We start from the raw sequence: 7,741 nt of genomic DNA, 5'->3' as shown, positions 1-7,741 counted from the left end.
TTCTTTCTCTCTCTCTCTCTCTCTCTCTCTCTCTCTCTCTCTTTCTTAGGTGGAGTCATGCTCTGTAACCCAGGCTGGAGTGAAGTGGCACCATCTCCGCTCACTGCAAGCCCTGCCTCTCGGGTTCATGCCATTCTCCTGCCTCAGCCTCCCAAGTAACTGGGACTACAGGCACCCGCCACAACACCCGGCTAATTTTTTTGTATTTTTAGTAGAGACGGGGTTTCACTATGTTAGCCAGGATGGTCTTGATCTCCTGACCTCGTGATCCACCTGCCTCATCCTCCCAAAGTGCTGGGATTACAGGAGTGAGCCACCACACCCAGCCCTATATTCTTTAAATAGAAATCTCCAGAAGATGCAGGTAGCGGGTTCCTGACTATATTCCTATTCTTCGAACGGAATAGAGCTACACATGCTAGATTATCATGTATTATAGCAGTATACAAGTTGATTTCCTGAAGGCAAAGATTTTTTTCTATTTTTATTTATTTATTTTTTTGAGATGCAGTCTCACTCTGTCACCAGGCTGGAGTGCAGTAGCATGATCTCTGCTCACTTCAACCTCTGCCTCCGGGATTCAAGCGATTCTCCTCCTGCCTCAGCCTCCCAAGTGGCTGGGACTAAAGGCGCCCACCACCACGCCCAGCTAATTTTTTGTATTTTTAGTAGAGATGGAGTTTCATCGTGTTAGCCAGGATGGTGTCAATCTCCTGACCTCGTGATCCGCCCGCCTCAGCCTCCCAAGGTGCTGGAATTACAGGCATGAAGGATATCCCTTTTAAAGAGGAGGAATTCACACAGAATATGTTTACTTGGTTCAATAAAATGTTTATGGAATATATATTATGTAGTAGGTGAAGAATTAAAATGACAATATAGATAAGAAGATTGCATATATAACAAGAGACCTATTAAATATATAACATTTGATATTTAAATAGATGGATATGTACATATTGAAAATTACAGTACACAACTATATTTAGAAACAATTAGGCCGGGTAAGGTGGCTTACACCTGTAATCCCAGCACTTTGGGAGGCCAAGGTGGGCAGATCACAAGGTCAGGAGATTGAGACCATCCTGGCTAACACAGTGAAATCCTGTCTCTACTAAAAATACAAAAAATTAGCCTGGCGTGGTGGCATGTGCCTGTAATCCCAGCTACTCGGTAGGCTAAGGCAGGAGAATCTCTTGAACCCAGGACGTAGAGGTTGCAGAGGCTGCACTGAGCTGAGATTGCGCCATTGCCCTCCAGCCTGGGCAACAGAGCAAGACGCCATCTCAAAAATATAATAATAATATTAATAAAAGAGAAACAATTAATTGTTAAATAGTTTCATTTCAGATTTTGAGGAAAAACTCAGCATATTTAGAATGTTCCTGGAGTTTCTCCCATTTCACTCTGGGATTCAATGTTTTGACAGTAGGTCACACTTAGAAATGGGCCTCTCAGTCCCTCTTCTTTGTTCCAGAAGAAGGGATGTAATTGCTATTTGGAGGAAGACATAAGTATTGGTAATTGTATGAGATCAAATCAGGCCATAGGAAACACCTCACTCCCAGAGTCCTTCCCAGCTTAACTTTTCCCTCTGCTATCTGCTTGTTTTTCTAGCAATCATCCTATTGAATTGCTTAGGTTTTCTTTGGGTCTTTAGAAAAGCATAATGTAGTGGATTCTGAGATTTTATAGCCTGAGTTCAAATCCTGGATTTCACCTACTAGCTGTGTAACCATGTTCAAGTTAATTAACATATTCTTCATATTCCTCATCTTATCTGTACAATGGAGATAATAGCAGTAATACCTTATAGAAGTGACAAGAGGGTTTAATAAGTTAGTATACTGATAACAATAATAACAGAGTCTGTACTTAAAAAGTACAAGTGTTTGACTATTATTGTTAACTCTGTTACTACATATACCAGAGCATATTGTAATTAGGACTTTGTCCATTGACTTGTTTGCAAGACTACATACTTCTCAAGGGAAGAGTCTAATTTTCATTGTATCTCTGGTGCCCAGCTGGCACAAAGTAGGTCTGTAATAAAAACAATTATTTTTAATTTTAATTGAATCTTTACTTATAAAAAGATATATTTCTAATTTTTTGTTTCTCTGCACAATATCCAGGGAAAATTGGCCCAATCTAGCATATTTGTTTATGGAAATGACTGCTGTTATGCTTGGGATTTATAGTCAGATATTTTGTACATCTAGATAATTCTTGGCCAAAATTGTGGGGAGGGATTGACAAATGGATCCTGCGCAATAATTCGCTTTATTCTACATAGCAGTCCCATAAGTCAGCTTTCTCTCTCCTACTTAAATTTTATTGCATTGCATCATTATTAAATTGTCTTGGGTCTTATTTGATCTAGACTATTAAAACTTTGTAGTTTATTCTTCCTGAGAGTGTAGAAGCTGGGCATTACATAGCAGAAGACATTGGAAATTAGGAAAGAGAATGGTAAAAATTGTACTTCCCAAAGCATGGCTTCTACTTGGAAAGTAGAGTTAAAAGTCATTAAAGAAAAAAAAAAATCTGGAACCCAACACTGGAGGACTCAAGACACAAGCATAGGGGACCTAGTCCTAGAGCCCAAACTTTTTGAAATACTCAATTCATTATAAATTATTTTGCATCTTGCACTTTTCTAAGAATTTCAGCCATAAAGAAATGGAAAACTCCACTTTTAAGAAACTCACAAGAGAATCAAGGCAAAATAAATTGCAACAATGAGAGCAAAAGCTGGTAACAAGGCAGGAACAATTTGTTATGAGAGTACTAAAAATATAATGACCCAAGAGAGTGATCTAAAATACAGAGAAATAAGGCAGCTGCTTTGCACTAGACTGAGGGTACACAGTGGGCACTTGATCAGGAGAGATGAGGGCAAGACCTCAATACTCCAACAGAGATCAAGATTCAGGCACAACTAAGTAAAACTCTCTTCAATTATGGGTTATGGAGTCCTCTACCAGAAAAAAAAAAAAAAAAAAAAAACTTGGTCTCAGACTTGGATAAGGTGTCAATCAACAGTCTTATTGGAATCTAAAGGATTAATTCAAAGAATGAGCCCACCTGCCTAGGTTGGAATATTATGTCCCACTTCTGTTCATAGCCACAACTATTAACACCTGTACTTGACTGCATTGCAGGCGTTTGAATCTATTTTGCCTACTATGTTAGATTCTAAGATTCTAGAAGCACAAATTGTAACTCTTTATGCATCCTTCAGATGCATGTCTGGTTTAGTGCTTTTGATTAAATAAGCAGAATAAAATAGAAGAATCATTTGAGAATAGAAGTATGAACACACATGCACTCACATGGCTATACTTTAAAAGTATGTGCTCACACTAACACAAACTCACACTTCAGTTTACAAAGACAGACACAACCTGAAATAACACACAAATAGCAAATAATGATAATTATGGAATTATTTCCTTTGGAGGCAACTTATTTCTTAAAAAGGAAGAATTTTTAATGGGCCGAAGTACAAAACACCCTACTGCCCTACCTCCAGTCCCTAACAAACCCTTAGTAACATATTTAGGGAGAGATATTTTTGACAAACAGTAAGTTTTCTAAGACAAGAATAACCAGGTCACTATAATATCTGGTTTGATAATTGTAAGTGACTTTGAGGGTAAAGGGCCTGGTTTGTGGGGTATGCAGATTTTCTCTGTTGTCCTGAGGAAAGAATGAGAGAAGCAATATCCATTTTCACTGTCTTGGGTCAAAATAAGAGAACACTCACTCCTCAGTGGAAGGCACTACTTATCAGTACTACTTGGGTCATTAGAAAACGTGAAAACCAGATAGAGAGTTAAAAATCAAAACCTGAAAAGCAATCCTAGTGTCTTGGTAAAACATGAACTTCTGTTATCACATACATGGCTTACAGTTGGGAAAACAGTGATCCTTTAGCTGCCTGAGGTTGGTCACAGGTCTTTAGATGGACACACAGAGAAAAGAAGAAGGAGCAGGGATTATATGTGTTGTTGTTTATTCATTGTATCAGAACTTACTGGATACTTGCTATGGCCAGCCAATTGATAGTTCTTTTATATGTTTTATTATTGCTCTATAAAATGAACGTATTCTCTTACCTTTGTATCAGTAAAAACAAGCGACTAAAATTAGAGTGATTATCTCACGTGAAACAACTAATAAGACTTAAATAACAGATTTAAGTGACCTAGCTTACTGATAATTAAACCCATGTGCTTCCAATAACCCATTTGAATGGGCTGGTGTGTTTAGAAGCAGTATCTACAATACAAATAGAATACTATTTGTATTCCTACTTTTACGTAAATCATCTCATTTAATTTTATAATCACTCTTTGATGTAACTATAGGCACGAATAGTTCCAGGTATTATAAATAAATTGAGATCACGTTTCCCCTGTAATTTCTTTGGCTATTACCTCTAGTTCTTTACTGTGATAACTGAGTCTCTGGTTCAAATCTCCTTGAGGAACATAGAAGCAACCAAACTGTTTGGTATTTCTAATTTTTTTCATATCAGCTAAAACTTACGGCTTTTACAAATTGATAAAAAATGAGAGACATAAATAAATGAATGATTCAATTAATTTTGCTTGCTTTAATTAACATAAATGAAGAATCAAGGCAGTCTTAGGAAAATCCAGAATGTAGGATTATTCCATCCACTTTCCTAAGACATTCTATGTCTGTATTGAATCAAGATAACTTAGACAACATTTTAAAAACAGTACCTGAATAGGGAAGCATTACATTTTTCATACCATAGTTTCCTGGATCCTTGCTCTTCAAGGGTTCACATCCTGATAATTACTCACATAGATTATTTCATGAAATTTTCCTTAAATAAAATTTAATAACAGGTTGGGATGAATTTGGTTATTTGTACATCTTTGGTCCTTGACTAACAGGAATAAAGAAAATCAAGTTGGTGATTCTACAGCAGGAAATTTTCCCACAAAACTCTGTACTGTGTTTTCTTGGATATGCTTAGTCTTTACTCCACAGGTATTGAACATGGAAGGCACTAATGAGTAGAGAATGCTCAAGGAGATGGGAATCACTGTGAGGGTATGGTAGTAGAAGCAATAAGAGAAAAAGGAGAACTGGGATATGCAGGAACAGGGTGACACAAATGTGAAAGGCATATATGCTAAATACCTTGGGCAGAGATTCTCTGCAGGTAGCTATAGCACAGCCTGCAATGTATGATGTCTGTGGTTCTAATGACAAATATATCAAACCCAACCACAGAAAAGGCCCTAAGAGACCACAGGTACGGACTATAGATGTGATGTCTGCACATACCAGGTTCAGCATGATCACTTGCTCATAGTAGCTCTAGGGGAAGATCTAGTTGAGGCAGAAGGGCATCTAGGAGAACATGAAGCAAAAGGGCTCATTCACAGTGTACTCTGTGTCATTCTGAGAAACACACTCACCTGTCCAAACCCAAAGAATAGACTCAGAGACATGGAGAACAGTAGATGCGAGACTTTTAATGGCAGTCTTGCAAGATCGGGTCTCTGGTGGGCAGGCACACCTGGTACAGTTACAACAAGCAATTTATCCCCTAGTATGCAAGTCCCTCCCCTAGTTCCTCATAGGTTGAGTACTATGAGGTTACAGTCTTCCCAGATGTTGCATAAATTTCTTTTCTTGGTCTTTATTGGTCGTTGGGTTGGGGCTTTAGGTATTTTCTTTAGGGTCTTCTCACTGCATTTTGTTGCAGTTTATAATGCATTGCAAGCATTGTCAGCTCAGGGACTCTTTAAGTATTTGACCCATGACCCAGGCAGTTAGGCAAGCTGTTAGGAATAGATAAGGTGAGCTATTTTGCAAGCTAGTAAACTCTCATTCTAAGCTATACCCTTTGGTTTGGGTGAGGGTAACTAAGTGGTCTGACAAGCAGGTGCTGGCTATTAAAGCAGAGGCCTAGAGTATCCTGTTCTTCTATAGTTTGGAGGCCCAGGCCTATTCCAGGTACTTTGTCTTGAAAATAGATCACCATATATGTTATTTTCTACATCATAACAACTGTTCTTGGATTGACTGCCAAGAACAGTCAACATCCTGCAAAATGGGAGGGACACCTCACTCATGAAAATTAGAAGCATCAGAAAGAAATATGTGTTCCTAGAAGTAGTTAATGCAGGTCACATCAAAGAAGGAAAATATTAATTACAGCAGCCACAACGATAGCTGATAAAGCACAGGAAACTGATCCCGAATTGAGAATTCTGCCACCCTGGAAAGACACAAGAAGCAGGTGTGTGTTGTGTGTTGTGGGGGCTTTAGACCCCAATGGTGGTATCAGAGGATGACTGCTGCCCTAACATTTGGGGGAGAAACCTATCCTCTGAAGAGACCAACCAAGTAATAAACACATATTATTTCAGAGAAAGTTGGGAATTATGAGGGCTAAGTGATTAGAAAATTGTCTGAACAGGAAACCACTTATCATATGTAAATCAACACACTTTTTTGTTATGTTTAAATTAAACATAACAAAATTGGGTTACATCCAGTCTCAATAATGTTTATCAATCATAAGCCCAAATTTATAGAATGAAAAATAAGCATTTCAAAGGTTAAATGTCCAGATGGAAATGAGTCACATTAAATACTACATTAAACATTAAACATAAGAACGCTGGTCCTTTGTTTCCACATAAAAGTCAATTACATCTAAAAAATTACTTTATTATGCCTGTGGGCAGGTCTAAACCTTCTTTTATTTTATGCACATGAAATAAAATAAATTGGAAAAATCAAGAAGATGGTGGGAGAGGACAAAGGGGACAAGGAGAGAGAATGAGAGAAAGAAAGAGGGAGAGAGAGACAGATAGAGAGAGTGAGCTAACAGTCAGCCACATTCTTCTTATATTGTTTTCATTTATTTATAGCATCCTAAAGATGGATTTCATGATTTTGCCTCCTTGACCTGGGGCCAGTACTGTGTGTCAGAGTTTTTTTTTTCCTCCCCCTTTGGAGCCCATTATTTTTTCTTAAGAGTTTCAACAGGACAAGTTGCCACTCTGAGTTTGCCCAGAAGTCCTTAGTTAAAACACAGGTGGGAGATGGCTATGTCATGTAGGCTACAACCACAGTTCCTGGGAAAAGTAGAGCCTGTCTGTTGCTCTGCAGCATCGCTTGTCTCAGAGACAAGTTGGCTGTGTCTTCCAGTTCTTTTATGGCTCATTGTCTGTGCCAATGCTGATTCCACTGCTTTATATTTCCTTTCCATGTTTATGAATCTAATGAATTAAAACTTCTCAATTTACAATCCAGAATAAATATTACCTCTTTAGGGATATTGTTTCTGATCCTCAGATAGAATTGCCTTCTCATTTGTATCCTGTTCATGAAGTCAGTGTATTACTTGAAGTACATGTATTGCATTTCTGTTTTTTTTTCCAAGTCTATCTTTCCTGACTACATTGTAAGGACTGAGTTCAGTGGTTAGATTCTGTCTTCACCATGCCCAAAGTAGCTGCTTTCTGGATGTTTCAGGACACTGATCAATAAATCTTTCCCATCAAGTACCCCTTCCAAGAAGGAATTCATAAATATACAGACTTTTAATACACACATACTTTCTCTGTGTCGGGAAGTAAACAGGTCTGATAGGTGATTACTGTTTTACTCTGAGAAGAAAGGAAATAGAGACAAAGTTGCTTTGGCTGGGAAGGGTGGAAATTTCTCCAGTCACACACTGAGG

Source organism: Piliocolobus tephrosceles, chromosome 13 (genome assembly GCF_002776525.5).
Source record: "Piliocolobus tephrosceles isolate RC106 chromosome 13, ASM277652v3, whole genome shotgun sequence".
NCBI classification, from domain to species: Eukaryota; Metazoa; Chordata; class Mammalia; order Primates; family Cercopithecidae; genus Piliocolobus; species Piliocolobus tephrosceles.
This window is presented reverse-complemented; position numbering follows the sequence as displayed.